Source organism: Lepisma saccharinum, chromosome 24, assembly GCF_977018435.1.
Source record: "Lepisma saccharinum chromosome 24, izLepSacc3.1, whole genome shotgun sequence".
Taxonomy (NCBI): domain Eukaryota; kingdom Metazoa; phylum Arthropoda; class Insecta; order Zygentoma; family Lepismatidae; genus Lepisma; species Lepisma saccharinum.
In genome coordinates, this window is record NC_139252.1 from 35,160,718 (window position 1) to 35,188,585 (window position 27,868).

Here is a 27,868-nt window from a genome sequence, read left to right on the forward strand (position 1 = left end):
TTCCTAATTATTTGTTTTTTGTCACAAGAATTGTTTGAATTTCAAACATTCCTAAGTGTTTGCTTAAAGATTGATGCATTAACCTGTTAAGAATGTCACATTAATAATACCGGCTCGGAAATGTCATGTCCTCTTCCTCTATAGAAGGTCATATAAATGTGCTAATTGGTTGGTTAGGGGGGATTTTTTGATTAGTAAATTGAGGTTATAAATACGTACGTATAAAGGTTTTGCTAATATGGAATGCTAAAGCTTAGTACTTGGCTCTCTCAGAGATTCGAATTCTATTAGGTTAAACAGCATAGAAATTTCACAGCAAGAATTCTCATATTTACTGACGATATTCTTAACAACCTGTGTTTTGATTCCACTACAAAAACTGTATACAAAATATGCAGTCCCTAGAATGAGATGGATGAGGCTTATGAACCTTGACTTATACAGTTGTACAATCTGGCAATGAATAGATGTTGTTTTTTATTAAGCATAGCAGAGTGTTTTCGCTTATTTTAATATCAGGCAACAATGTTAGAAAGTGCCCCCAAGAATAAAATTTAAAATCACTAATGTGATATGAACTTTTTTACTTGTGTGTATTTGAATATGAAAGTGAGGTATTTTGAATAATTGAGGGGGACAATCACAAGTAAGCTTGCAATGGTATTGGGAGGTGTCACGAGTTTAAATTTTAGACGATTTCTGTTAATCTGCTAAGGCGATATCAGTACAAAAAAAATTGTAAAAAAAAAGAGGCTAATGGCAACGATGAGGATAAATAATAATAATTATAATAAAATTGATGTGTGGCACTTAGAAAACAAAAACTTCAAAGTGTATTGCACCAACAGCTACAATTGTCTCCCTTCCCCCCCAAAATACAAGGCAGTTAACAGAGGTGTGTATATTTGTTGGTTTACGAGTCTGAGGGCTTAAGTTAGTATATTCACTATAGCTATACATATTAAAAAAATGAAATGACCTGAGCAATAAAATATAACAATACCGATTCTGGCTTTTTGTTGGATGACGTAGTGGTAACGTTTGTTGCAATCACACCTCTGATGGTGTATAAAACTTAAATGTTTTGCATAACATGAAATATTGTTAATGGGAATGTGTTGTTTCTAATGTTAAATATAGAAAGCAGATAACAAGAAAAAAGAAGAAAAGAAATAATGTTGCAGGTAGATACGGAGCCTCAGCCCAAACACATATATGATCAGACAGGATGTCAACGATGCATTCATAACTAACATGTGATTATTCAAAAATTGAAATAGTACAGTGGGAAACAACTAACTAACTAACTCTCTATGTTTTTTTTTTTAAACCGGCACGAATGAGAAAGGAATAAAGGAGATTTTTACAGGAATCTTGTTGGGAAACCTGATGGTAAAGGACCAAAACGAACATGGAGATGAATCTAAAAGAAATCTGTAAAGATTGGAATAGAATATATATAAATTTTGCTCAGGATAAGTACAAATTGAACTGTAACTACGAATTTTCAGAATCAAGAGTGCTAGAGAATTAATTAATTAATTAATATTTAATATAATGAAGGTAGTAATATAGTATTCTTATTGAGAAGAGAATTTCTAAAAAACTTATTTTTCCTCGTACGTTTACTAATAGCAGTTACATTTGACATGTTTGACTAATCGCGAATCAACGTACGGAAGCCGTTGGAAGCAGTTTGAAGACTGAAATGGCTATGGAAGAACACTTATTATAATGTTAATATCTTAGTATAATGTTTTGAGAATTGCTTCTCGATAATGTTTGGTATATAATTTAATCTGTTGTTAGATAAAATACATAATTATCAGAATTTAGGGATGGAAAATATGAAGAGCGAATGAATGATACGTTTGACTAATCGTGGAGATAAGTATCACAGTACGTTTTATCGTTTCTTATATAAACGTTGAAACGTTTAAGAACGTATAAGAACGTTTACTGAAACGTTTCAACGACAATGATACTGACATAATTGATGAATGTGTACTGACAAAAAAAAAACAAAAAAACATGATGTAGCGCGCTGTGCCCCGATAACATAGTGCTAACAACGTCGCCTTGTAATGAAGGGGCACTGGGATCGATACCCGGTGGAGGGACATAGTGGCTCGAATCCCATTTTAGGTAGGGTTTAAACTGTAGGTTTATTTTCGATAGCGTATTGTTGAGTCTTAAATCCACCAAAAGTCCATAACAAAAGGCATTGTTTCAACGTATGTTGAATGTATAATTGCAATTAATTGTGATAAATTAATCCTTGAGTAAATATAAATTTGTAATTCTGTTTAACAATAAGATACTTCATTTTACTTTACATCTATTCACTAGAGCATAAAAATAAAACTTGAAAATTTATTTCCAAATGACCAATCTCTTATTCATATTTTTTAAGTATGTGAGTGTGTGTGTTTTCTGAAATCTGGCAAAGTAGGACTAATACGAGGGTCTCTATTTATATCTTGAGCCTAACAAAAGCAGTTTTTCCAATCTTCTTGAGACACCTACATAATATGGTTTTTGAACGCATCAACTGCGTCTTCCGCTGACGAAAATTGTTGTCCACCCAATTTATTCTTGACATTCGGGAACAAGAAGAAGTCATTGGGTGCCAAATCAGGACTGTACGGCGGATGACCCATCAATTCGATTTTTTGACTGTTCATAAAGTCGGTTGTTAGACGAGATGTGTGACAGCTGGCATTGTCTTGATGAAGAATGATCCGACGGCGTTTGTTTGTTTTCCGTATTTGACTGAATACCTCTGGCAAACAAATTGTTGTGTACCATTCAGAGTTGACCGTTCTACGTTCCTCTAAAGGCACAGTTGCCACATGACCAGTTTTCCCAAAAAAAACAGGCGACCATTTGTTTCGATGTGCTTCGAGCGCGAACAACTTTTGTTGGATTGGGTTCATCTTGAAACACCCATACAGTCAACTGTTGTTTACGCTCCGGCTCATATGCATATATCCATGATTCGTCTCCTGTTACAATCTTATATACGTCTTTTGAAGCACCACGATTGTATTTATTAAGCATATGTTTGCACCAATTGACGCGAGCGTCTTTTTGAGTTTTTGTCAAATTGTGTGGGATCCAACGAGAACATACCTTTCTCACAGCTAAATGATCATGTAATATTTTATATATGCTGGTGGAACTAATGCCTATGGTTGCCTCAATCTCACAGTATGTCACATGACGATCTTGCAGTATTAGGTTTTGCACAGCATCAATGTTTTCTTGAACAACAACTGATTTTGGACGACCTTCGCGAATCTCGTCGGTGAGCGAATGTCGGCCATGATTAAATTCGTTATACCAGCGTTTCACAATGGCAAAGGATGCGGCTTCATCGCCAAATGTGGAAGTAAGTTGATCGATGCACTCTTGTTTTGATAATCCACGTCGAAAATCGTAAAAAATCATCGCAAGAAAATGTTCTCGATTTAATTCCATTTTATTGTTGTCGCGCAATCTCCAAAGCAACATAAACAACACAAATCAAGCTATTGAAAAAACATTTGAAGTACGTTATGGTCAATAATGCCAGACGATTCTGTGCAAACATCAAATCGGGCCTAACTTCAATCAGTGTTGCCAAGGCTCAAAATATAAATAGTGGCCCTCGTAATGTATTCACTTCATAAGTGTCTATTACATAACAGAAAGCATCATTGGGTATTCAATATCAGACGAATAGCGAATTCCATGGGAATTTTTCTGTGAGTTCGTGGATGTGAGTTTAGCTCTCAACGACAAATGGTTTTGGTTTGACCCGCGTTAATGTTATTGGTGTTTCTTTTGTGTTTGTTTCTATATCACAGTATATTTTTTCCTATAGTTTCGGTGTCCTATTTTTTTTACCAACTTATGTAAGATTTGTTTAAAATTAAGGATCATGATAAATATACGATGAAAGGCAAGGCAAAGTTAATAACCCGGAAAAGACAAATTGAAACTTATACTGTACTTAGTTGAAAGGACAATTGGTCATTTTTTTATTACAATTATAGAAATACCTTGATCGAAATACTTGGTTTTCTTTTACATACATTTTTGTAATTCTTTTTGTACACCTTTCCATTCCTACGTGAACAGGTAGCCTAAAAATAAAAACTCGGCATGATTTCCTTCAATTCATTATTACAGTATAGATCTTCCATGATTCTCGTGGCTTATGATGCATAGAACTAACAATTAAGGATTTTTCTTTGTTGTTCTTGTATATTGATTTAACAAATCTAGTCACCTTATAATTCCATTAACTGAGACTGGTTGGAATGATTTCTCTATTCGCATGGACGTCCGGAAGGGAGGGGCCAAGCGGGGCCACGCCACCCGGAAATGAAAGTCAATGAAAAAGTACATATTTCACGCATATAATTTCATTTCAGTCTTAGTAATATATGTTAATTATTGTAAGGGCGTTGCAGGAACATGATAACGTGAAACTGAAGAATTTTTTTAAAGGGAGTAATACTATTTTTTTTGGGGTGTTTCTGCCTCATTGTTGTTGTCCCCCCTCGCTTAGAAAAATGCCATGCTTGTCTCTTCCTGGAAAAAATCGTGAAGACGTCCATGTATCAGCGGCGTTAAAAAAAAAATCATTAAATGTCCATATATCACCGTTGACCAGTGGCGTACGGCGCTAAATCAGGCAGGGGAACAGGTGACCTGCACTTGCCCATCCTTCCCATACCTGTCGTAATAAAATACAGTAGACCAAGTATAATTCAACCCTTACTAAAATAAACCAAATAAATATACGATACATATGTTACAAATTGTCAGAAGTGACATACATGAAGCACGTTAAAATTATGACAATAACGTTGTTAAAGCAAATATGATATAATGTAAACAAAATTTTAAAACAAAATTCTTGATGCACAACAATGAAAAAATAATGGAAGCAATTTATGAGTGATCAGAGGGAAAGAAATGTTTTGTCGAAACCTGTTTCATCTCTCCATTTGTAGATTAAGTTGACATTTTTTTTTTGTAGAGTTGAGTATTCTTGTAATTCAAACGTCCTCAATGCAATAATAACATTCAGATGGCCGAGTTTTTTCATGCTAGATTTGTAGAAATTGTGATAAAACCCGAACTGTTCCAAACTCCCTTTTCAGGAACAAACAAGGCAACAACAATTTGCCGCTGGAAGAGAATCCAGTTAATCATTTTACAGAGTTCTAGTAAATTGTTTAAAAATGCCTTGTGTATGATTTTGTTTTAGTTTTTAATCCAGTTAGGATAAGTGTTGGTTTGCTGTCTTGTGTATTTTCTGTAAAGTTCAATGAACTAAAAGCTTTCCTCTTCAGCCGGTCGATCATTCAACTAGAAGAGGTGAGACAAGAAACTCTCTCACCCGTGTGCTGGGTCGGAAACGCCCCATAAAACACGACCTCGCCGAAAAATCAAGAGTGATATAGACGAGTTTGATAAGTGTGTTGTTAGGCGTGTTGTGCACGAATTTCACATTACGGATGGAGAAAGGCCAACGTTAGAAGGTATCCGAAGGGTTTTGAAACAAAGAATAGGGTTCGAAGGCAGTGTCTGGTGTGTGCGCAAGATAATACGTGATCTAGGGTTTAAGTGGAAAAAAGCAGAAAATAATAGACAACTGCTTATAGAAAAGGACGAAATAAGAAGTTTACGTTTATCTTACCTCAAAGCCATAAAAATCTTTCGTCGACAAGGGCGACCCATTGTTTACGTTGACGAGACTCATTTTCACAGCTCGACAACAAAGAAAGAAGCTTGGATGGAACCGCGGCTGGCGTCAAAGCACCGGTGTCTAAAGGGCAACGTGTAATTGTTGTCCATGCTGGCGGCGAAGAGGGTTTTGTTCCAGGTGCACTGTTAACGTTCAAATCTGGAAAGTCTTCTGGCGATTACCACCATGATATGAATGCCCAAAATTTTGAGAAGTGGCTACGAGAGAAGTTGATCCCAAATTTGACACCAAACAGTGTGGTTGTTGTTGACAACGCCTCATACCATAACGTACAAATAAATCCTGCACCTTCTTCCTCCTCCCGAAAAGATACTATGATTTAGTGGTTAGTTCAAAACAACATCCCCTTTGACGCACACATGTTCAAATCAGAATTGTATTCGTTGGTGAAACTTAACAAACCCCGTTTGAAGATGTTCAAAATTGATTCCATCTTAGCAGAATACGGTCATTCTGTTGTACGTTTACCGCCATACCACCCAGATCTTAACCCGATAGAACTGATATGGACAGACATGAAACAATACATTTCGAAAAAGAACGTGAAGTTTACTGTGGAATCAGCTACTAATTTGTGCACAGAATTTGTAGCCACGTTACCACTTTCAGCGTGGGAAAAAGTGTCAAATCACGTTAAAAATATTGAGGATGAATATCTCAAGACAGAACCGTTAATCGATAGTGCAACAGAGAGACTCATTATCAATATTGCCGACGACAGTGATTCTGACGTTGATAGTCCCTTGGAAGATGATAGCTCCTTGGAAGATCATCCCATCAACGAGGATGACATGAGTGGCATAGAAGACATAACCGATAGCGACTAAACTTTATAGTGCAGGTATGCTCTATCTTAATTCACTATCTTAACATCTCACTTCTTGCGTATTTTTTTTTTACTGTAAAAACCTATTTTTTTGATGAACTTCAATTTCTTGCTTACTTTTCTTCTCGTTCTGCGTAGACAGTTTGGCCCGTATGCACTGCCAACCCTGCTTCCGTGCATCCCTCCCCTACGTATGGCTTGGGCGTGAGGTCACGAGGAGTTTCTTGTCTTGCCTATTCTACTTATACAACATTCTCAGCCCTACGCTCTAGGGATGTGCAAAACAGGATTATTTTGGTCGTTTCAACAAACGTTGAAACGTTTCAGTAAACGTTCTTATACGTTCTTAAACGTTTCAACGTTTATATAAGAAACGATAAAACGTACTGTGATACTTATCTCCACGATTAGTCAAACGTATCATTCATTCGCTCTTCATATTTTCCATCCCTAAATTCTGATAATTATGTATTTTATCTAACAACAGATTAAATTATATACCAAACATTATCGAGAAGCAATTCTCAAAACATTATACTAAGATATTAACATTATAATAAGTGTTCTTCCATAGCCATTTCAGTCTTCAAACTGCTTCCAACGGCTTCCGTACGTTGATTCGCGATTAGTCAAACATGTCAAATGTAACTGCTATTAGTAAACGTACGAGGAAAAATAAGTTTTTTAGAAATTCTCTTCTCAATAAGAATACTATATTACTACCTTCATTATATTAAATATTAATTAATTAATTAATTCTCTAGCACTCTTGATTCTGAAAATTCGTAGTTACAGTTTAATTTGTACTTATCCTGAGCAAAATTTATATATATTCTATTCCAATCTTTACAGATTTCTTTTAGATTCATCTCCATGTTCGTTTTGGTCCTTTACCATCAGGTTTCCCAACAAGATTCCTGTAAAAATCTCCTTTATTCCTTTCTCATTCGTGCCGGTTTAAAAAAAAAAACATAGAGAGTTAGTTAGTTAGTTGTTTCCCACTGTACTATTTCAATTTTTGAATAATCACATGTTAGTTATGAATGCATCGTTGACATCCTGTCTGATCATATATGTGTTTGGGCTGAGGCTCCGTATCTACCTGCAACATTATTTCTTTTCTTCTTTTTTCTTGTTATCTGCTTTCTATATTTAACATTAGAAACAACACATTCCCATTAACAATATTTCATGTTATGCAAAACATTTAAGTTTTATACACCATCAGAGGTGTGATTGCAACAAACGTTACCACTACGTCATCCAACAAAAAGCCAGAATCGGTATTGTTATATTTTATTGCTCAGGTCATTTCATTTTTTTAATATGTATAGCTATAGTGAATATACTAACTTAAGCCCTCAGACTCGTAAACCAACAAATATACACACCTCTGTTAACTGCCTTGTATTTTGGGGGGGAAGGGGGACAATTGTAGCTGTTGGTGCAATACACTTTGAAGTTTTTGTTTTCTAAGTGCCACACATCAATTTTATTATAATTATTATTATTTATCCTCATCGTTGCCATTAGCCTCTTTTTTTTTACAATTTTTTTTGTACTGATATCGCCTTAGCAGATTAACAGAAATCGTCTAAAATTTAAACTCGTGACACCTCCCAATACCATTGCAAGCTTACTTGTGATTGTCCCCCTCAATTATTCAAAATACCTCACTTTCATATTCAAATACACACAAGTAAAAAAGTTCATATCACATTAGTGATTTTAAATTTTATTCTTGGGGGCACTTTCTAACATTGTTGCCTGATATTAAAATAAGCGAAAACACTCTGCTATGCTTAATAAAAAACAACATCTATTCATTGCCAGATTGTACAACTGTATAAGTCAAGGTTCATAAGCCTCATCCATCTCATTCTAGGGACTGCATATTTTGTATACAGTTTTTGTAGTGGAATCAAAACACAGGTTGTTAAGAATATCGTCAGTAAATATGAGAATTCTTGCTGTGAAATTTCTATGCTGTTTAACCTAATAGAATTCGAATCTCTGAGAGAGCCAAGTACTAAGCTTTAGCATTCCATATTAGCAAAACCTTTATACGTACGTATTTATAACCTCAATTTACTAATCAAAAAATCCCCCCTAACCAACCAATTAGCACATTTATATGACCTTCTATAGAGGAAGAGGACATGACATTTCCGAGCCGGTATTATTAATGTGACATTCTTAACAGGTTAATGCATCAATCTTTAAGCAAACACTTAGGAATGTTTGAAATTCAAACAATTCTTGTGACAAAAAACAAATAATTAGGAAATTCTTTTTAACCAAACAATCAACACAAATCTCTCTTTTTTATAGAGAAAAGAGGAAGCGCATAACATTCCTAAGACAGTAATAGTGAACACTGTCGTTTGAAATTAGAAGAAGATTAATCACACGAGCATCATCATCGTCGACATCGCTTATCCTGACGGGATGCACGACATGTTTATCCAACGTATAGGAATACACGTTGATCATTAAGCGTTTTCCTTCTGCATCTCGTGCTCGTGTTTCGAATTTTGATGTATCAGAAATAGTCACCGGGTATTCGATGCCAGACATTACACTTTCAAAACTCGGACTCGTATTGTTTGTAATATCCAACCCACTGTGGATTATTTTTGCAATAAACAGGATGCAGTGCAGCCAATATACACAAAAAAAAACACTTGTTATCGCTGTTCTGTATATTTAACACAGCCCTCTTGTGTTGAATGTTCGGTGGAAGAGGCATAAGCTAAGTACGTGTTGCTAGAAGGCCTTCGTCGTTGCAAGTCATCCATAACCCATTCACTAAGAAATAAGAAAAAAAATATTGACGTACTGAAAAAAAAAAGTTGACTTGTTCACCGAGTTCACAGATGTTTACTCATTGATGACTCCGTCGTTGTCGTCTATCAAAAAACCTAAGTACGTTGGAAACAGTGAGAGAGTTATCGAAAAATCTCCCCCCCCCTTGTCGATTTTTTTTGGTGACTGTAGGTCCAGTTTCGATTAGCCTTACTGTGCATAAAGTAGACATAAAAAAAACAAATCCAAACCAGAGTATTAACAAATTAAAAAAAAAAAAAATTCCCCCCTGTGTACTTGTATAATTTAAAACACCAAGTTCGATACCCGGCGGATCCCACTGTAGGTCCAGTTTCGATTAACATTACTGTGCATAAAGTAGACTTAAAACAACAAATCCAACCCAGAGTACACGCGTCAATACCATCCACCATGAGTAAACTAACATGATCATGATCATCGTCCCCTTCCCCTCTCTCCGATTGTTACCTCGCTTTTATGTTATTCGCAATAAAAAATAGTTTTTTCAAGCGCACGTTATGTATGCTCATATTTTTTTTTGTTTAGCGTAAATTTCGATGTTTAATCAAAACACCACTTCCTGTTCACTAACGCAACTCGCAATTATTACACACACATGCAAAAAAAATAACAAAAAAAAAAACAAAACTTACCTACAAAAAGCTGCTAGTAATTTAACACACACAAAACAGTTATATAATCGCTTGCAGTTGCAAAAAAAAAAAAAAAAACATTACTCTTCTCTACAGAAGCTTCCACAGAAAACGAAAGTCATCTCCCCCCTCTCTCTTCTCTCCACCCGTCGTCGCATCCGGTTGCGGTGACAATATAAGCAAAAACTAGGTCGTGTCAGTATTGCCAACTCACTAGGCCTCTGAGTTTAGGGCGACCCGAATTGTGCTGCCAGAGCGTGTTGCGCGCGGACCAGGTTCGAGGGCACAAACTCAACTGGCATCTCTCGCATTACTATTTCAGCGAAGCGTTGCAGAACAAGCAATATTTGTGTTTCCCACGGTAGTATCTCGAGTATCATCACAAGCTGGTCGGGGGTTACGTACGCCGTAACCCTCACATGAACGTGGCACTCAAAAACAGAACGGAGGATGAGATTATTTTGACATTGGACTTTACGTCACTCTACCCGAGCATCATGGTCGCAGCCGGCCTCTCCCCTTTCAACGTGAACTTGGGGAGTGGCGCGAATTCCACGCCGCCGGAACAGGCGTTCTGCCCGGTACGGAAGTTAATGTTTATCGCGGCGTTACAAATCCAGCCGGTTGTACGGAAGCTGATCTTCACGTGTATTTTTCACGAGACACGCTTAATGTCACGTGCATACGCAAGATCATAGCCTTGTGTAAAAAATCAAAAAATGTAAAAACAATAAGACTTTACCGCCGGGCAAACTGCTCGAAATAGATGCCAAACAGAACACAGCTAAATTAATAATAAATAGTATGCACAGGTAAATATACAAATTGAAAAACACCCCCGAAGAGATTCGCCCCCCACGTCAATCAATTTTACGTTCGAAGGTCGTACGGGAAAACCTTTACTTTTTTGGTTGGTCACCACGCACTCCTGGCGGGGTTATGGGGGCCAGGAATCCTAAAAAACAACAATTATTATTATTTTGTTTGTTTGCTTGCGTCACAATACACGCGCACGCACGCGCGCGTGTGTGTGTGTGTGTGTGTGTGGCACATCGTTCCCCCGAGAGAGGTTTACAAAGGTCACGATATACAAACATTGCCGGAGTTGGAAAATTACGATATGGTGTATTCGCTCACCACTGTTGCCAGCCATAAATCTCTCTCTCTCTTTTTATTTTACAGTAATGTTGGCATCTCTATTTTTTTTTAGTTGTAAGTGGGTTGCCAACACACTCTAGTTAATAATGTTACATATTATACACACACACGCACACACATACTATATTACCATCCACCCATCTCTCTCTCTTTTACGGCAGTGCGTGTTTGTTGCCGGCTCTCCTTGTTTAGTGTGTGTAGGTTGGCAAAAATTGCTTTATGCACTGTAAGGCAAGCCTCAAGCAAGGTTGCCAGCTCCTTGCTTTAGGTTAGGTTAGACCAAGAAAAAAAAAGCTGTAGGTAGGTATTGGTAGTTGTCGGTTGTTTAACTCTTCCCTCTCTCTCTCCTCTCTCTTTTTTTTTGTAAAAGGCTATGGCAAAAGTACCAGTAGGTTGGCAACTTTGCTTTATGCACTGTAAGGCAAGCCTCAAGCAAGGTTGCCAGCTCCTTGCTTTAGGTTAGGTTAGACCAAGAAAAAAAAGCTGTAGGTGGGTGTTGGCAGCTGTCGGTTGTTTAACTCTTCCCCCTCTCTCTCTCTCTTCTCTCTTTTTTGTAAAAGGCTATGGTAAAAGTACCAGTAGGTTGGCAACCTTGCTTTATGCACTGTAAGGCAAGCCTCAAGCAAGGTTGCCAGCTCCTTGCTTTATGCACTGTAAGGCAAGCCTCAAGCAAGGTTGCCAGCTCCTTGCTTGAGGCTAGGTTAGACCCAAAAAAAAAACCTTGGTGATTTTTTCGAGTAAGGTGTTGGCAACACTGCAAGAAAATAGGGCTTATGCCTTACAAGAGCAAACCATTAAGGCGAGCCTCAAGCAAGATTGCCAGCTCCTTGCTTTAGGCTAGGTTAGACCCAAAAAAAAACCTTGGTGATTTTTTCGAGTAAGCAGCTGGCAACACTGCCAGAAAATGGGGCTCATGCCTTACAAGAGCAAGCCATTAAGGCGAGCCCCACCGAGCCCATTTTCGGTTTGTGAACCGGGTTGATTGCACTACTGGTTTTGCCCCCTAAAACAGTTTTTTAGCCTAAGCAAAAAAACACGTGTTTCTTCCTTTGGGCCCCTCTATACACCTGCCGAGTTTCATGAAAATCGGAGGGGGACACAGGGGTCGAATGCCCACTTCAATTTGTCCTCATTTTGACATTTGAGGTGGAGGGGTTTGCCCCCTAAAACAGTTTTTTAACCGAAACAAAAAAAAAACACGTATTTCTTCCTTTGGGCCCCTTTATACAACTGCCAAGTTTCATGGAAATCGGAGGGGGACACTTAGATAACCTCCCTTGTAAGCATTATTTCCCAAAATAGGATCTTTGTATGCACAATATAAATCAAATATTGATATTAGCGTTTAAAAGAGGTATTTATTACTTAAAATTTAGCCTGGTATGGACAGCACATTATTTAATGTAATACTGATTGTTTAATTTCCTCGCACAGACCTTTCTGTGCAAATTGTTGATTGCGTGTTTATTCTGTAACATGTAGACCTCTCTAGGGATAAATACGCGTATATCATTGGCTGATTGAGGCCACGTTGTAGTAGTAGTAATTGGGATGCATGTCAAAGGATAATTATATCGAGGATTAAATTGTTTATTCCTTTCTCGTTATGGATTTAATTAACCCATAGAGCTGTAACATGCTCTTATTCACGATCATGCTGTGTTGAATTGAATAAATCGCGAAGAGAGTAAGAAGATAATTACATTGGTAGTATTAAAACAATACTCTTGCACTGTAACAAATTTCCGTAATTTAATTTTGCGGTGATGACACAAAATCTAATTATGGTTCACCAATAGTTCGTTCTACAGTATTTTCACGAAATAAGATAAACTCATAAACATCAATCCAACTTAAAAGTTACATATATCACAGGTGACTATAATTGAATTGTGTTGTAGTAACTGTTGTAAAAGGTTTATTGCAAAATTGTAGTGTAAAAGCTACAATATTATACTGTATTAGTGGGCGATTGTATGGAGGACAATTTATTTTTTCTTGGTATACAAGGCTATAGTGCGCGGGTAAAAAGTGGGAGGCAGCTGCCGCCCCACGCCCCACTTAATCACCGTCAGTGTTAAAATTTAACAGTCTGCCTGTTAATTTTCGAAAACAGAACGCAACTGGTTTAATTTTGAATATTTGAGCAGCTTGGGAGTAAAATTTGATAACCCATAAAAGTATGAAACAGAGAAAATAGCAGGTGAAAGTTCGTCCGTTATATTGTGGCTTATGGGCAGTGATGTGCGTCTACGCGTAAACAACGATAGTCTACATTCTACACGTAGACTATTTTATACACGTGGATTAGGTAATCTATGTAAACAACATGACAAAAGGTGATAACTTAACAAAGGGCGTCGTGAAATTAGAAGAAAATTATACTGCGTATCAGTTGCTGATGTGTAAAGAGAACTTTTCATACTCTTTCTTCCAAATTCGAACAATTTCTCACCTAGGAAGAAACCTAATATAGAAATAATCTAGTGTTTTATGGGAAAAAGACCACTCTTGCCTCACGACTGCCATCTGTTGTTGTTTTTTTTTGCATACTGTTTATATTCTTCCATAGTTGATAGAAGAGAAGAGAAATGTTGTTGTAAATAGGATTCTTTTCATTTCGTTAGGAACCAATATAGTTGAAAATGTCACTTTTCTTTCATCAAAGCCTTGAAAATTAATTTTAATGCACTTTAGATTGTCTACGTAGTCTATGTAAACTACAACCCAATGTAATCTACGCGTAGATTACGTGTAGACAACGCATGTAGACGTAAACTTATAGTCTACGGCACATCACTGCTTATGGGTTACGCAGATGTAAACCGTGTGTCTATGGCCGTCACCGGCTACCGATGGAACTTATTTCACTAATGTACAGTAATGGAGACTGTGCACCAACTGAATCCACTGTTTACTCAATTTTGAACGGAGTTTGGGTTGTCAAGTTTTACTCAAGAGCCGCCCATTTTAACTAAGCTTTTAGGATTGCTTTACCTGTATAGCTCGACCACAAGGGAAAAAAAACCTTCCGTGAAAAGCGTTCGCGCACCTTCCCTGCCGTTGTCGATGCTCGGGGCAGTGTTGCCAGGTCAGACTTGAAAAAATCGGGAGATTGTTCCGTGGGAAACCAGAAGATCTACTACAAAATCCGATGATCTAATAGTAGCAGATGAACGATGTTCTCGGGGGCGGAGGGGCGGCATAGGCGTGCGCACTGGGGGGCAAGGGGTCGTCCGCAGATTTCTTCCAGCGAGGGGGAAACAATGTATTTTTATCAGGCGGATAAACGAGGCATATTACCCCGTAATAATGTTGCCCTCTCAGAAAACACCACTTGAGTTTGAAATGATCACGTTCCTACATCCCTATTATAAAAATGGATGTAAATTACTGTGACTGAAATCAACTAATACGTCTGAAATAATAGGTACTTTTAAGTCAACATTCATTTTCCAGAAGGGGAGGAGGTTGGCGACCATTCTTGCACTTCCTTCTGGACGCCCATGCCGCTATATAATTTTGTAGAAAATTAAATATTTAAGTATAGAATAGTATATTAAGGATAGAAAACTTAAGTATTTTCAAGCCCATGAAAGTTCCAAGCAACCTCGGGGGAGGGGGTGCATTATTTCCTTCGTAATTGAACTATGCTCTAGCAAATTTCTTGTTATTAACACTCACATGCTTTGTTCGTCAGTTATGCTGCCTCTATGTTTCTGCATTTAATATATGTACATTACATATATATATACATTATACACACACACACACACACACACACACACACACACACACACACACACACACACACACACACACACACATATCGCCCCTGTTTTGTACCCACCAATACAATAAAACAGTGAGATGGAATGAGGTTTTTCTTTACCGATTGAACATTTAACAAAGCTGCTTTTGCCCCCTAATCCACTCTACCTCTCCCCTCCATGTTCAAGTAATATGAGCAGGAAACTTGTTTTTGAGTAGTTTATTAAGGAATTCTCCCGAGAAATCAATAGGTCTGGCAACACTGACGTGGCCGCGCTGAAAAGCTTCTTCCCCCTGTCCTTTCCCACATCCGCCAGCGCGATGAGTTCTGCGCACGTTTCTTTCCTTGTGGTTCCTCTATACAAACAAACGAAAGCCGAAAAATGCAAAATAGTTTGGTGCTGCTTCTGCTGTTAGTGCTTTTTTTTCGGTGGGACAACTGAAATTTTACCTTCCTAGCTGCCGGTGGTTTCAACGTAAAATTACGGTAATTTTTTGCAGTGTGGTGTATGGCAAGTTGGTTGCAGATAGACAACAAAACACACGTACACAAACACACACACAGACAGAGAGAGAGAGAGGTGTACATCTACGTCAGCAATCATGCTAAACGTAGATACTAATATCAAAATACTAGTCAACTGCACGATAATTTCCCTGCTCATGAGCAATTCTGTTGACTAAACCCTTACAGTAGGTACGTGACCAGACAAGTCAAACGAGCCTTTCGCAGGGTTTTTGCGATTTTGTGTGCAAAAGCGTCTAATTTAAACATGCTGATGACTGTGTGACGTACTGACAAGTATTTTGTCAACGTGACGCTACAATTAACAAAGATATTGTGTATGTGGCTGGCGCGGTACGTTGCAGGAACATTGTAGAACAATATAAACAGTTCATGTGTGGGACTGTCTTCTACATTCACGAATAACAGTATTTATTTTATTTCTGTTGTACACAAATTTATGAAATTAACAGGGAACCATTGAAATTAAGAACGCTGTATCATATTTGTTTTAAGTTGTTGATTTCGATTCGTTTTTGTTATGTAAGAAGATTGATTTAAAACGTTTTGTGCCAAAGAGTTGCAAACTAAATTGTATCGAATGATTTAAGATGAAATAATATTTAAGAAGTTAAATTGTGCTATTTTAATTCTTGCAATGTAGGTAATATAACATTATGAAAACCCAGTTGAGCACTGAGGACTTGCAATTTAAATTTTAAATTGTGTAATAGTCTGTTCATCCTTCGCGTACTGTATAGACTATATTTAGTGTAAAGTATAGTTGCATGTGCCATTTGTTATTGTTGCTAAGTTGCTCTATTGACATTACCATATTAATCTAATATGCTTATAGTTTGCTTCAGTGGCGGCGATTGGGTTCCAAAACTGGGGGGGGGGGGGCAAGGACAGTTTATGCATAAGGTTTGCGGGAGCAACTGCCCCCACTACTACCCCTCCTAATCGCCGCCAATGGTTTGCTTTCGTCTAGCACACAGGAATTCCGAGGGACTCAAAATCACATTACATCATCAGTTAAATGCAATACATAGTTATACATAGTTTATAACGAGGCTTCCATTATGCATAATCTGTGTGATGGTTGCTGATTGATAAACGTGCTCTAGTTACAAGATATGAATGCATCATCCTTCGTCATATGTTTTCTTCAATAAATGCCTATTTTTGAATACAAGGAAACTTTCAGATTAAAGCGACACGTGTCACTAGGAAACCAACCTTTTGACATAAACCCAACCCTTTCATCTGGTGGAGGCACATAGTGGTTCGGATCCTAGAAATAAACAATGTTTTGTCAACTCGCCACAAGATGGAGCTAAGGATTTGCATCTAAAAGAGGAACGATATGGAGGCCTTCAAGTTGTTTCTTTTCCAGTTATAAGAAGTAAATATATAAAAATATAAAGTTAAAACCAAATGTGGTATTTCCAACTGTAGTACTTTGTGTCGTCACTGCTGGCGTTGCTGTACGGGAATGCACGCTCTAGTAAAATAGGATAGTTTATCCTATGGTTCGGATATGTCTAATCCATTAAAATAAAAGCAGATCAGTTTATTACTGGTACAATGTAATAATGTTATATTTCATGTTTTGTATTTAATATTATTTGAAGATTGCACGTGTAGAGCTTGGAATAGAATTTTCGCAAACATTTATATTATTTATATATTTCACAAACATTATATATTAATGAACACAAATATTATTCAATATTTTGAACAACTTTTAATTGTTACAATTTTCAAGTATCGGTATCCGTGAGAATAGGTAAGATTACTAGGGCTGAGCTGATACCGATGCCGATGAATCGGTTGGATTTAATTGATACAGCCCGATACTTATAAGGCGTTTTGATTGTTCGCAGAGCCTGCAAAAATGCCACTCAACACCTTCGCGGAGCCGGAAGTTATGCATAATTCGGTTTCCATTGATTTTGTTACGTGAAAAAAAAATCACTATTTGTCGAATACGTAAGAGGTAATTTTATATTCTCATGTAATTTTTTAATATTTTAAGGCAAAACTCTGGTTTACTGATGCTTATAATTGGACAATATTTTGAACAACTTTTGATTGTTACAATTTATCGTTATCGGCGAGAATCGGTAAAAATATCGATATGAGTATCGATTCAAAGTTGTGTCGGCTCAGCCCTACCCATAAGCTACCCTAGCGTCGAATAAACAGAGATACCTTGGCATAAAATCCCTACTGGGTTAATATACCATGCAGAGCTTAGTTGCTTTGATTGCACCCTGTTTCCTCTTGCACGACTCACGATTCAACGGAGCGAGAATTACCCCCTTGTATCCTAGACGTACCCATCCAAGCCCTGGCAACGTATGATCTCTGAGGACGAAATGGAAGAGTTTCATCCATCTGGTTGTTGTTCTGTCACCAGCTTCTTTTTCTCTTGGCCTTGAGACTTCGTGCGCTGTACGACAACGGACCTTTTGGCGCGGAATTGCTCGTTATAACTTTTAAATGCGACAACTTCCCCTTTTCGCTAATTAGTTATTAAATATTTTCCTAACGTTTTCATTTCTCGGTTGGTCGTTCCTGCAGTATCATGAACTTAAATTTTATTTTGGCATGTTAAGAAATCTTTGCTGTAATTGAACTTAGATGTGTAACCTAGTTAGTTTTTAACATCGTATTATTTGACCTCCATTTGCTTTGCTATTTCACGGACCATTAATAGTAAGTATGTCACATATGGGGTTGCCACTGGATGGACTCCTTTCCATCCAAATGGCCTGCATAAATTTGCAGAGAAATGTATGTGAGAGCAAGAAGAATATGTACACACAAGCACATCACCCCCACCCCCCACCTCCACAGAGGGGGACAGAGGGAGAGCGAAAGAAGCTGGTAAAAAGTAAACACGAAATAGGTGATGCACCACTGATCATTTGGAGAAAGGAAATCTAGGTACGAGAAGCCAGTGTACCCAGGAGCACCGCCTTAATTCAGTGTGGATGTTTGCAAGCATCTGGATGTTACCTTTCCTGCTTGCAGGATTGGTCGAGAAGGCCATATTCCCCAGCCTACAAGGTCACCCGACCTGAATCCACTCGATTTATTTCGTTTGGAGATATCTCAGATCACTTGTTTGTGAGTGGACACGGACAGGGAATTAGTTGCCAGGATTTTCGTCGCCTGCAATCTGATTCACAACATTACAGGGATATTTGAAAGGGTGCGGCCGAATCTCATACGCCACCAGCATGCTTGCATTCTGCTTGGCGCTTGTCATTTTGAACAACTGTTGTGAGGTACCTAGCACCGCTTTGTCAATGCTATGACATTTGCTTCCAAATATACAGGGTGTCCCTAAAGTCCCGTTACCATTACAATCAAACATAACTCTGAATCCACATGACATAGAGCAGAGTGTTTTTTTGCAAGATGTTATACAGCACAAAAAGTTGTTTTTTTTCTTTTTGGTCGTCAGTGCACCTCGACGTGTGCCCATCTGGTTGCCCTCAGTGTGTCGAGGCGATATTCCATTTCTACCCATACACGCTGCAGCATATCAACATCAACTGTTTGCATAGCTGCAATGATCCTTCTGCAAGATGTAACAAACTCTGGAAGAGGGGTTTGGTATACGCAATCCTTGACGTACCCCCAAAGGAAGAAATCCAAGGGGGTGATGTCATGGCATTGCGGGGATCAGGCGATTGGTCCGTCACGGTCAATCCATCTCCGAGGGCAATATCTATCCAGAATATCCCGAACATCATGAGACCAATGTGGGGGTGCTCCGTCTTGTTGGAAAATAATGGATGGCTGCAACTGCTCCACCTGGGGGAGTAGGTACCGTTCAAGCATATCGCAGTAAATTTTCCCTGTAATTCCCCCCATTAAGTAAAATGGAGCTACAACACAAATGACAAAAACAAAAAGAACCTTTTTGAGCTGTAGAACACTTTGACACCCTGCTCTATGTCATGTGGTTTCAGAATTATGTTTGATTATAATGTTAACGGAACTTTAGGAACACCCTGTATAAGCATGTAGCTCATATAAATAAATCAATATTTATAAACGGCGCTATTTAATGTACGTCAATAGTGTCGCTACCTGTCCATAAATGGCACTTATTTGTCATTCCTTTGGATGGCGGTATGCGCTAGCGCTCGACATGTCTCAGTCCATATACGCTGGCATCTCTGACCATAGATTCCCTATCTCCAAGTGTTCAGTGATCCATCCATCATCTGTTGGTTTTACTGAATCAGCCTGTATACGAGTATATATCCCACAAGACACAACGATGGGCAAATATAGAATAATATGCAAACATTGAAAAAATATCCCATGAAACGACCTTCACCGTGACACCCCCCTTAAGAAATTTCCCAGCACGCCACTGACCGCTTGCCTGGAGATACTTCAAGCGTAATTTATTGTCGTCATTTCATGCTTACTGATCGCAGAGTGGGTAAGAGCGCATCGCTCCGAAACGGCTGAGAGTTGATCGAATTTTGAGCAGGAAAGGGGGGGGGGAGGGCAAACCTATCGTGTCACGTTTACCTTCCGGGGGAATCTCTGGAAACGTAATTCCACGGTGGAAACACATATTGCTCGGTGTGCAGCAAAGGAGTCATTCTTGACTGTTATATCCTCAGTGCAAGTGACGATTATGCACCAAGGAAACACCCAGACATGTCGAATCAGTTTGTCAAAGTTTGCCTTAAGTCCAATTTAGCACAATGCTAAACAAGGTTGGACCTACAGTTTAAAGTAGAATCCGAACCACTGTGTGCCTCCTCCAACTCGGTACCCCTTTGATTACAAGGCGATGTGAGACTGTCCCAATTCTCAAACTCTGATGTTCAATATTAATATTATTTATGTTCTTCATGTTATTAAAACTTATGCTTGTTTGTATTAGCTCTTATCGCGCTGTATAAAAGACTTTGTACGTAAAAAGAAAAATGAAGAAAACAAATTGTTGTAACTATAGCAACGAAAATCAATAAGTACTAAAATGGTGATTGAAGTGGTAAGATTCCATGTGTCTGTATTAAAAAAAAAAAAAAAGGTAAAGTGTTCCCCTGTGCATAGCACCACGCCATGAAGGCGTATAGGGGGTGTGGGGGTAACGCCCCACACTTTCTTGATCCGGTCGTGAGTGGGGGTGATGTGATCAGCATCACGCCCCTGACCGCCTTTACCCCCCAGGGTTTCCCCCAGGTACCCATGTTATTCGACGCTGGGTAGGCGCCGGGGCCGCTTCCACCGTTAGAAAAGTTCCCGGATTTGAACCGGCCGCGGATCGAACCCGGGACCTTGAGCATGGTAGTCAGACGCGTTACCGACTGAGCCACCGCGGCCTGTATTGTCTTTAAATATAACGGTTAACGTTAATTCCAGCAATATTATTTGCATTGATAATTGCTTTGGAAGTTCAAGCGCAGCGCCGATTAACAGTACGCCATCACGGAGGCCGATATTTGCATGATATGCAAGTTGAAACCATTATAATAATTTTGGGGGTTAGTTATTACCCACGTGGTAGCTTTCTGCAGTCATTTCATTAAAAAACATGAATGTAACTGCTTGACATCCTTAATGAACAAAAACTATTTTGTGGTAACATTCAGTTACTTCCAATTACTTACACAACACAAAAATAACATGTTATTATTATTATTTTTTAATTTCAGGTTAGTTGAAGCACATCTCGACTGTGGTGGGCAGTCTGCAGTTCGTAAGTAGTACTTATATTAACCCACTGTTGCATTTTTGGTACTATAATGCGTAGTCATTGAAAGGCAAAAATTGTGTAACGTGTATTTGCATTCCACTTTCAATTGTAGGCACAGTCACGATTTAAAAAATGGACATAGAACTTTACGCGTCGAATGGTTACTTCATTGAATGCACAAACAAAAGACTGCGTTCGCTTGAAGTTAAAAATGTATAGGTACCACGAGCGCATAACATTCATGGTGATGTTGCCACGTTGTGTCAACTGTTTTTGCCTAATAAGTTGCATCATATATTATGTGAATGGCTATATTCATAACATCCTATTCCATTTAAATAACCTCACTATCTCATAAAGAATTTGTCCTCGTAAGGCGGGCAATGTATCGCTGCAGAAGGAGGGAGACACCAGAAGACCGCAGTGACGTAGTCGAAGCTAACCTAACCTAACCTAACCTAGCCATTACACAATCATAGATGTGGCAACGCATCATTGGATGTTGTGCGCTCGTAGCGCCTTTCATATATCACGATCGCACACTTTCACATTTTTGTGCTCTAGTAGACTGCACCCTCTTGTCCATGATTTTTCTTTAAAGTTAAAACTATTGACAGATGGGCGCAAAATCATCAGAAAATGGCGAGGTGAAGATATTTCTGCACACGCCCCGCATATGCACAATACATAGTACTGCTTCGCTGTCCCGGTGTTTGAATATTGTATTGTGCTTTTCTATCTTTTGGGTTAATGGTGACGAAATAGTGACTGGGCAAACATCCATGCCTGGATTGACTTCGCTGACTACGGTGTTATAAAGGCCGTTGGTGCATATGTGTGTGTGTCTGTGTGTAAAACGAAAACAACACTGTAGATTCAGTAATATTTATACTAAGAGTGTAAACGCGGAGACAACAACAAATGCTTTCAAATGAAGTTTTCTAAAATTGAATCCATAAACTCAGTCCTAGGACTCTGTGGAGCAAGCGAATGAAATCCAGTCCTCTGGGCAAGTAGTGACTCGAGAGAACTCGTCCAATGAACACGTGAGAGGGAAAGTATTACATAGAGGGGGGCAAATCGATTACGGCTACCAGCCGTTTGCAGCAGCGCAAAGTGATTTCCCCCCTTCTCTGTCATTATGCGCGGCGTTGCTCTACATACTTCTGGGACAGACTGTACTGTGTACATTCCTTTCTTTAATTCCATCGCTTACCCCCTGCGTTCTTCTATCTTTATGAACTTTTTGTGTGACTAATCTCGCTCAGATTTCTTCCAAACAAATAGATGATGCAGGGGAAAAGTAGTTACTTATTTTTTTGTACATTTACTGTTCCTCTCTATTCTTCCAAAACATAGCTTCTTAACTGAGAGTGAATATTTAGGAGGCATTAAGGTATTCGGTCTCCAAAAGCAGGTTCCTATGAAAAAATAAATTCAAAGTGCATGATATATGCAAGTGGGCGTCAGTCAAAACATAAAGGGTAGAATCGCGCTACAACGCCAGGGGTTCCTGGTTCGAATCCCGACCTTGGCATGGGTGTTCTTTTGAGCGACCCCTTCATCAATTTCATCATATGATCTCATCCTTATCTTCGCGATTAGCCAGAAGTGGCAGTACAGTAAACCAAATCAAACAATCGATAAAGGGTAGAAATGTTCTTATTGTGTACTTCTAACAAACGTGAAACTGCTTCATGACCAATTGCTTTACACCATTGTCACACATGCCAACAGAAAAGGTACCGTCACGTTGTTGACAATCGCAACTTCTGCTGAAGACAAGTTGTTATCGATTGTTGAAAGGGTCATCATGAAACAAACCCACACACGAGCTACCTCACACAGCCTTCCACCCACGGTGAATATGGATTGGTAAATTACCCCCCCTACGATTATAACGTACGTTAGGCGGTGTTTACACTGTCTCGGAAAATTGTTTCATTCGTTCAGGCGTCGAAGAATGCGGCGATTAGTGGAACTTCTAAACGTAAACGTTTCAAACGAAGTTAATGAGTGTGTTTCAACTGTTCGTACATGCATGTTTGCGTGGCCAGATCTTCTCTTGTCTAAACATTTCAAGAGAATTAAGGCTTGGGGAAAGGGGGAGGAAAATAAACACTCACCTTCACATTGTTGTAATATCCTTCCTCCTATCTTATCTCTTTAGCTTGTCTGTCTTTGAACAACAAATTACTACTTGTTGTCATAATTGTCGATTGATAACGTTCCGTGTTTGTCGCATGGGATCGAGTTGTAAATATGGCGGAAAATTATAAGTGCTGCCTCCGGTGGCCGTTTTTCGTATTAATTTACATTTTAATTTATGCTCAGTTCGTCTAGGGAATGCGATAAGGGCACGATATCTGAAACCCTGTAGATGTGGACATATACTTTGTTCAATTTGTGGTTTAAAAGGGATTCACTTATAATAAAAGGTTTAATTTATATTTTTCTATCGGACGAGAGAGAAAACCAATTATGCATTTTACATTTATTAAGCTTACTGATGTCACAATATCATAAAGACGTGAACATGCAACCTACAATGCGATAGTATATTCTGCGCTCACAAGAATGACATCCTTCCTTTCTTTAGTCCAATAACGTTGTATAGAAACAACCAAAAGTATAAGGCTGTTGATTTCGTTTAGTTTTTTATTGGGGGAAATTGAATTTGATGTAATGTGTTACATTTTGAATACTAATTGTATTCGCTAACTGATTGCTTAAAGAAAATGATACTTTGAAGTTCTGAAGTGTGGTATTTTAGTACTACAATGACGCTGTACAACATAACTAGACTTTTACAGCGCCAAAAAAAATTTGGGGGGGGGGATTTGCCAGAAATTTTGAGGAGAGATCAGGCGATTAATAAAATTTAAATAATAAACTAAACTAATTGTATTCCAATTATTATTATTATTATTGCTGTTGTCATTCTATTCTATATAATGATATAATAATAATAATAACAACAACAATTCGATCCACGAAATGAATTAATATCCAGCACAAGTGTTTTTTTCATTGTCTTCCTTTACATTTCATGAAGTTAGTGTATTGAAATTCATTGTTATTCTATTTTGTTATTAACTTTTAGGCTCCTTGTTCAAGAAAAAGCTGTCAAAGTTAGATGGAAATTTTAGTCATAAAGTTGTTTGACCTCTCGCACATAAAACTTAAAATTTGGAATTTTCAAAACAGTGGAGCCATTTATTATGAAAAATACATAAATACACTAAATTTATCGATTTAACGCAGATTCTACTTTTGTTATTCTGTTCGAATAGTAACAAAATAATTTTTATTTCTCCTATTAACAATAAAAATTTAAAAATTCTGTTATTTTGTAACTTGAAACAAGAAACAAATGAAGCCAATAATTCTATGGACCGCTTTGATCCTCCCCTCCCTATGTTCATAATTGTTCTATACTTACCAAACAGTGACTATGCATTACACAAGTATGTGTTTTTTGGGACTGCATATAGGTTAAATGTATAGGTACACTCCAATTGCTGGGCGTAGGGATGTGAACGTAACGCCCTACGAAGCTGGAGGTGCTAGGTTTGAACTCTTGTTAAGCGGGATTAGAACTTTATCGAGCAGGGAATTTAATGGCTGGAAAGGGAATTTTGGGACAATCATAAGGCATTTTTTATTTCAGTCTGAACCAGGAACTACACTGACAACGGAAATGAAAATATAAGGGTTGGGGATGGTCTGCGGTTCCGAGAATAGAACTTCTTTCGCACAAGTTTCAGGAATTCCAAATGGTTGAAAAATTTACCTCGATCGTCTCAGGATTGTCTATCCACCTGTTGTATTTTTGTAAAGATATTAATATTTTCATGAAAATGAGTTATACTGATTTTTTTCCCATGAACATCAATAAATCCCATATGCCAGAAGTTTCGGGGGGTTATCCCCAAACACCCCCTCCAGATATGGCCATGTCACAGCGTGCAGAGAACAACAAGGACAACAAATTTTCTTTGCTTTGAGATCTCGTTTCGACACCATGAATCCGAACCTCTATGTATCTTCACCGGGTATCGAACCCGGGACCCCTTGATTACAAGGTTACGACGTTACCACTACACCATCGCCCCCCTCCCTCCTGTATTAGCCGAAAGCACTCGTGTACCTTCCATTCACAAACATTGGCTTCAAATAGCAGCAAATATGGTTCGTCCGACTCAACTATGGCGCTCACATCTAGCGACAGATAGCCCCTGCGGTAATTCTAATTACATTTCACCCTTTATTTTTTATTTTTTTTGCAAACAACTCCGAGGACTAATGGACAAAGTTATATCCCGTTGAAAGGTTAAAGATGAAAATACAAACTCGGACAATTTATACCGAGAAGCTGAAAACCACTTCAGAGGGCTGCGTGGAAATCCGAAGCACGATTAAATTACGCTGCGGTTACAGTGACCAATGCAAGCACACAGGCGGGTGATGTGCTGTCGAATTAATATGAACACTACGATATAAAGTCGCATCTGATGGTAGGCCTGTTTGAGTTTCCCAGCTAAATTGGAAAATCAAATAAGGGCAAGTGAGCCACACGCCCTCCCCCTCCTCATTTTGAAATACGAGGGTTGATCAGAATTAAATTTACAAGTCTTCTCGTTCCTAGTCTGTCGCGAAAGAGGGCTCACGTAACTGCTGTTTCATTTAGTCACTATACTGGTCGCATTTCCAGCTGGCGGCTGGGAAACAACGAATCAGCGATCAGTTGAATTCTCTTCGACTGACATCGGGCATTTACGAGTCTCAAGTTGCTGGCGGGACGAACAAATGAGCGTCGGATACACAGCATGTTGCGAAATGTACTGTAAAATTAGGGGAAGAGAGTTGAAAGCGCCGTTACTGGATAAAAGTTGTACAATATAAACAAAGCACGGAAAATTAGTACACAAAACACCCAAACACTGTACACGCAAGCTAATAAAAACAACAGACAACGGTGTAACGGGAGAGGGATGTTACCCCTACAGCTTTTACTTCGCAACTGAGATTGTTGACGCTCATTGAGCCACACACCTTCGAAGACGATTGCTGTACAAATTGAGCTATGTAGATAACTTAAAAGCGAAAAGTGATAACTTAGCAAAGGGCGCCGTGGAATTAAAAGAAAATTATACTGCGTATCAGTTGCTGATGTGTGAAGAGAACATTTCATACTCTTTCTTTCAAATTCGAACAATTTCTCACCTAGGAAGAAACCTAATATAGGATATATTCTAGTGTTTTATGGGGAAAAGACCGCTCTTGCCTCACGACTGCCATCTGTTGTTGTTTCTTGCATACTATTTATCTTTTTCCATAGTTCGTAATAGAAGAGAAGATAAATTTTGTTGTAAATAGGTTTCTTTTCAGTTCGTTAGGAACCAATATATTTGAAAATGTTACTTTATTTTCATGAAACCCTTGAAAATTAATTTTAATGCACTTTAGATTGTCTACGTAGTCTATGTAAACTACAACCCAATCTAATCTACGCGTAGATTACGTGTAGACAACGCATGTAGACGTAAACTTATAGTCTACGGCACATCACTGATTGTTGGAAAACCAATTTCCGGATTATATGTCACTTTCATTCCTAGCCACCCGAGGATTTGAATTTTGACACTATCTCGTCTTCAAGTGAACGACATCATTTGCTGCAGACTGCCCTGACTAAACATAGCTATCGTAAACTTCGACCAATCTCATTTCCCCTTACAGGCACTGCGCAACTAGAGTGCGCGTCAAATCTCCTGCACATGGTGATAGCCTATAGCAGCGCACTGCAGCGGTGCCATGTCGAAATCTCACACGGAAAAGAGACAGCGGGGTTGAGCGAAACGCTACGGAACTAGGCAACGCCGCACCTCTGTGATTCGCTGGTGCTATTCAGCCGTTGAAGGCCATATGCAGGAGATTTGACGCGCACTCTAGGACTGAATTTGACGAAGAGCGTGCCGAGGAAGGGGTTTTGGGAAATTCAATCCCCCTGAAATATAATAATACACGAAAATAAAGCACAATGCCTGAAAAATAAGCTTTCATTGCCCCTATTTTAATACCACCATATATTTACATCATAATGTTCTCAATTTCTTGCCCATAGATGGTGCAGAAGAGTTACTTAAACAGTTTACTGTTCTGTACTGTTATGAAAGCTTTCTTAAACTTGAAATCCGCTCATGTAATAAGAATAATCTCGAAAACTATAAAATCTTTCGGGTAGAATAAGTGAAAGACTAATTAGATTTTGTCCTGCAAGTGACGAGTAAAGTATCGTAACACGTTTAAAGTTTTTTTTGCAAATAATTAAGAAAATGTCTAATTCTCGCATATTGAAAATGCTCATTTCATTGAACTCTCTTAAAAGTGTCCAATTTTCATTCCAGAAATACGGGGAAAAAATTATCTCAGGGAGAAATTGTATGTGGACTAATTTTCATATATTTACTGTATAAAAAGCCTGCCGATTGTGCTATGTGCAATGTTTAACAGATTTTCAACGACGGATTTGGCTGTTGAAAAAGAATTGCGAAAGCGGGGATTCATTGACTTCGTTGATTTACTTCGCTTTTATGAGAGTTTTGACTAATCTTAAGGATGATTGATG

At 38.4% G+C, this 27,868-nt stretch overlaps 1 protein-coding gene and 1 long non-coding RNA gene across 4 annotated transcripts in view; one reads left to right on the forward strand and one right to left on the reverse strand.

Annotated features, from left to right (window-relative positions):
- The window catches only part of LOC145977970 (neuropeptide CCHamide-2-like), a 315,146-nt gene that overhangs the window by 113,052 nt on the left and 174,226 nt on the right, over positions 1–27,868 (reverse strand). The gene's annotated exons all lie outside the window — the stretch shown is intronic.
- The window catches only part of LOC145977971 (uncharacterized), a 374,894-nt gene that overhangs the window by 89,779 nt on the left and 257,247 nt on the right, over positions 1–27,868 (forward strand). The window contains exon 2 of one of the 3 annotated variants that reach the window (XR_014440642.1): positions 21,197–21,240. The exons of the other annotated variants lie outside the window; for them this stretch is intronic. This is a non-coding gene — a long non-coding RNA (uncharacterized LOC145977971). The remainder of the gene's footprint in view (positions 1–21,196; positions 21,241–27,868) is intronic. 3 annotated transcript variants of the gene reach the window in all.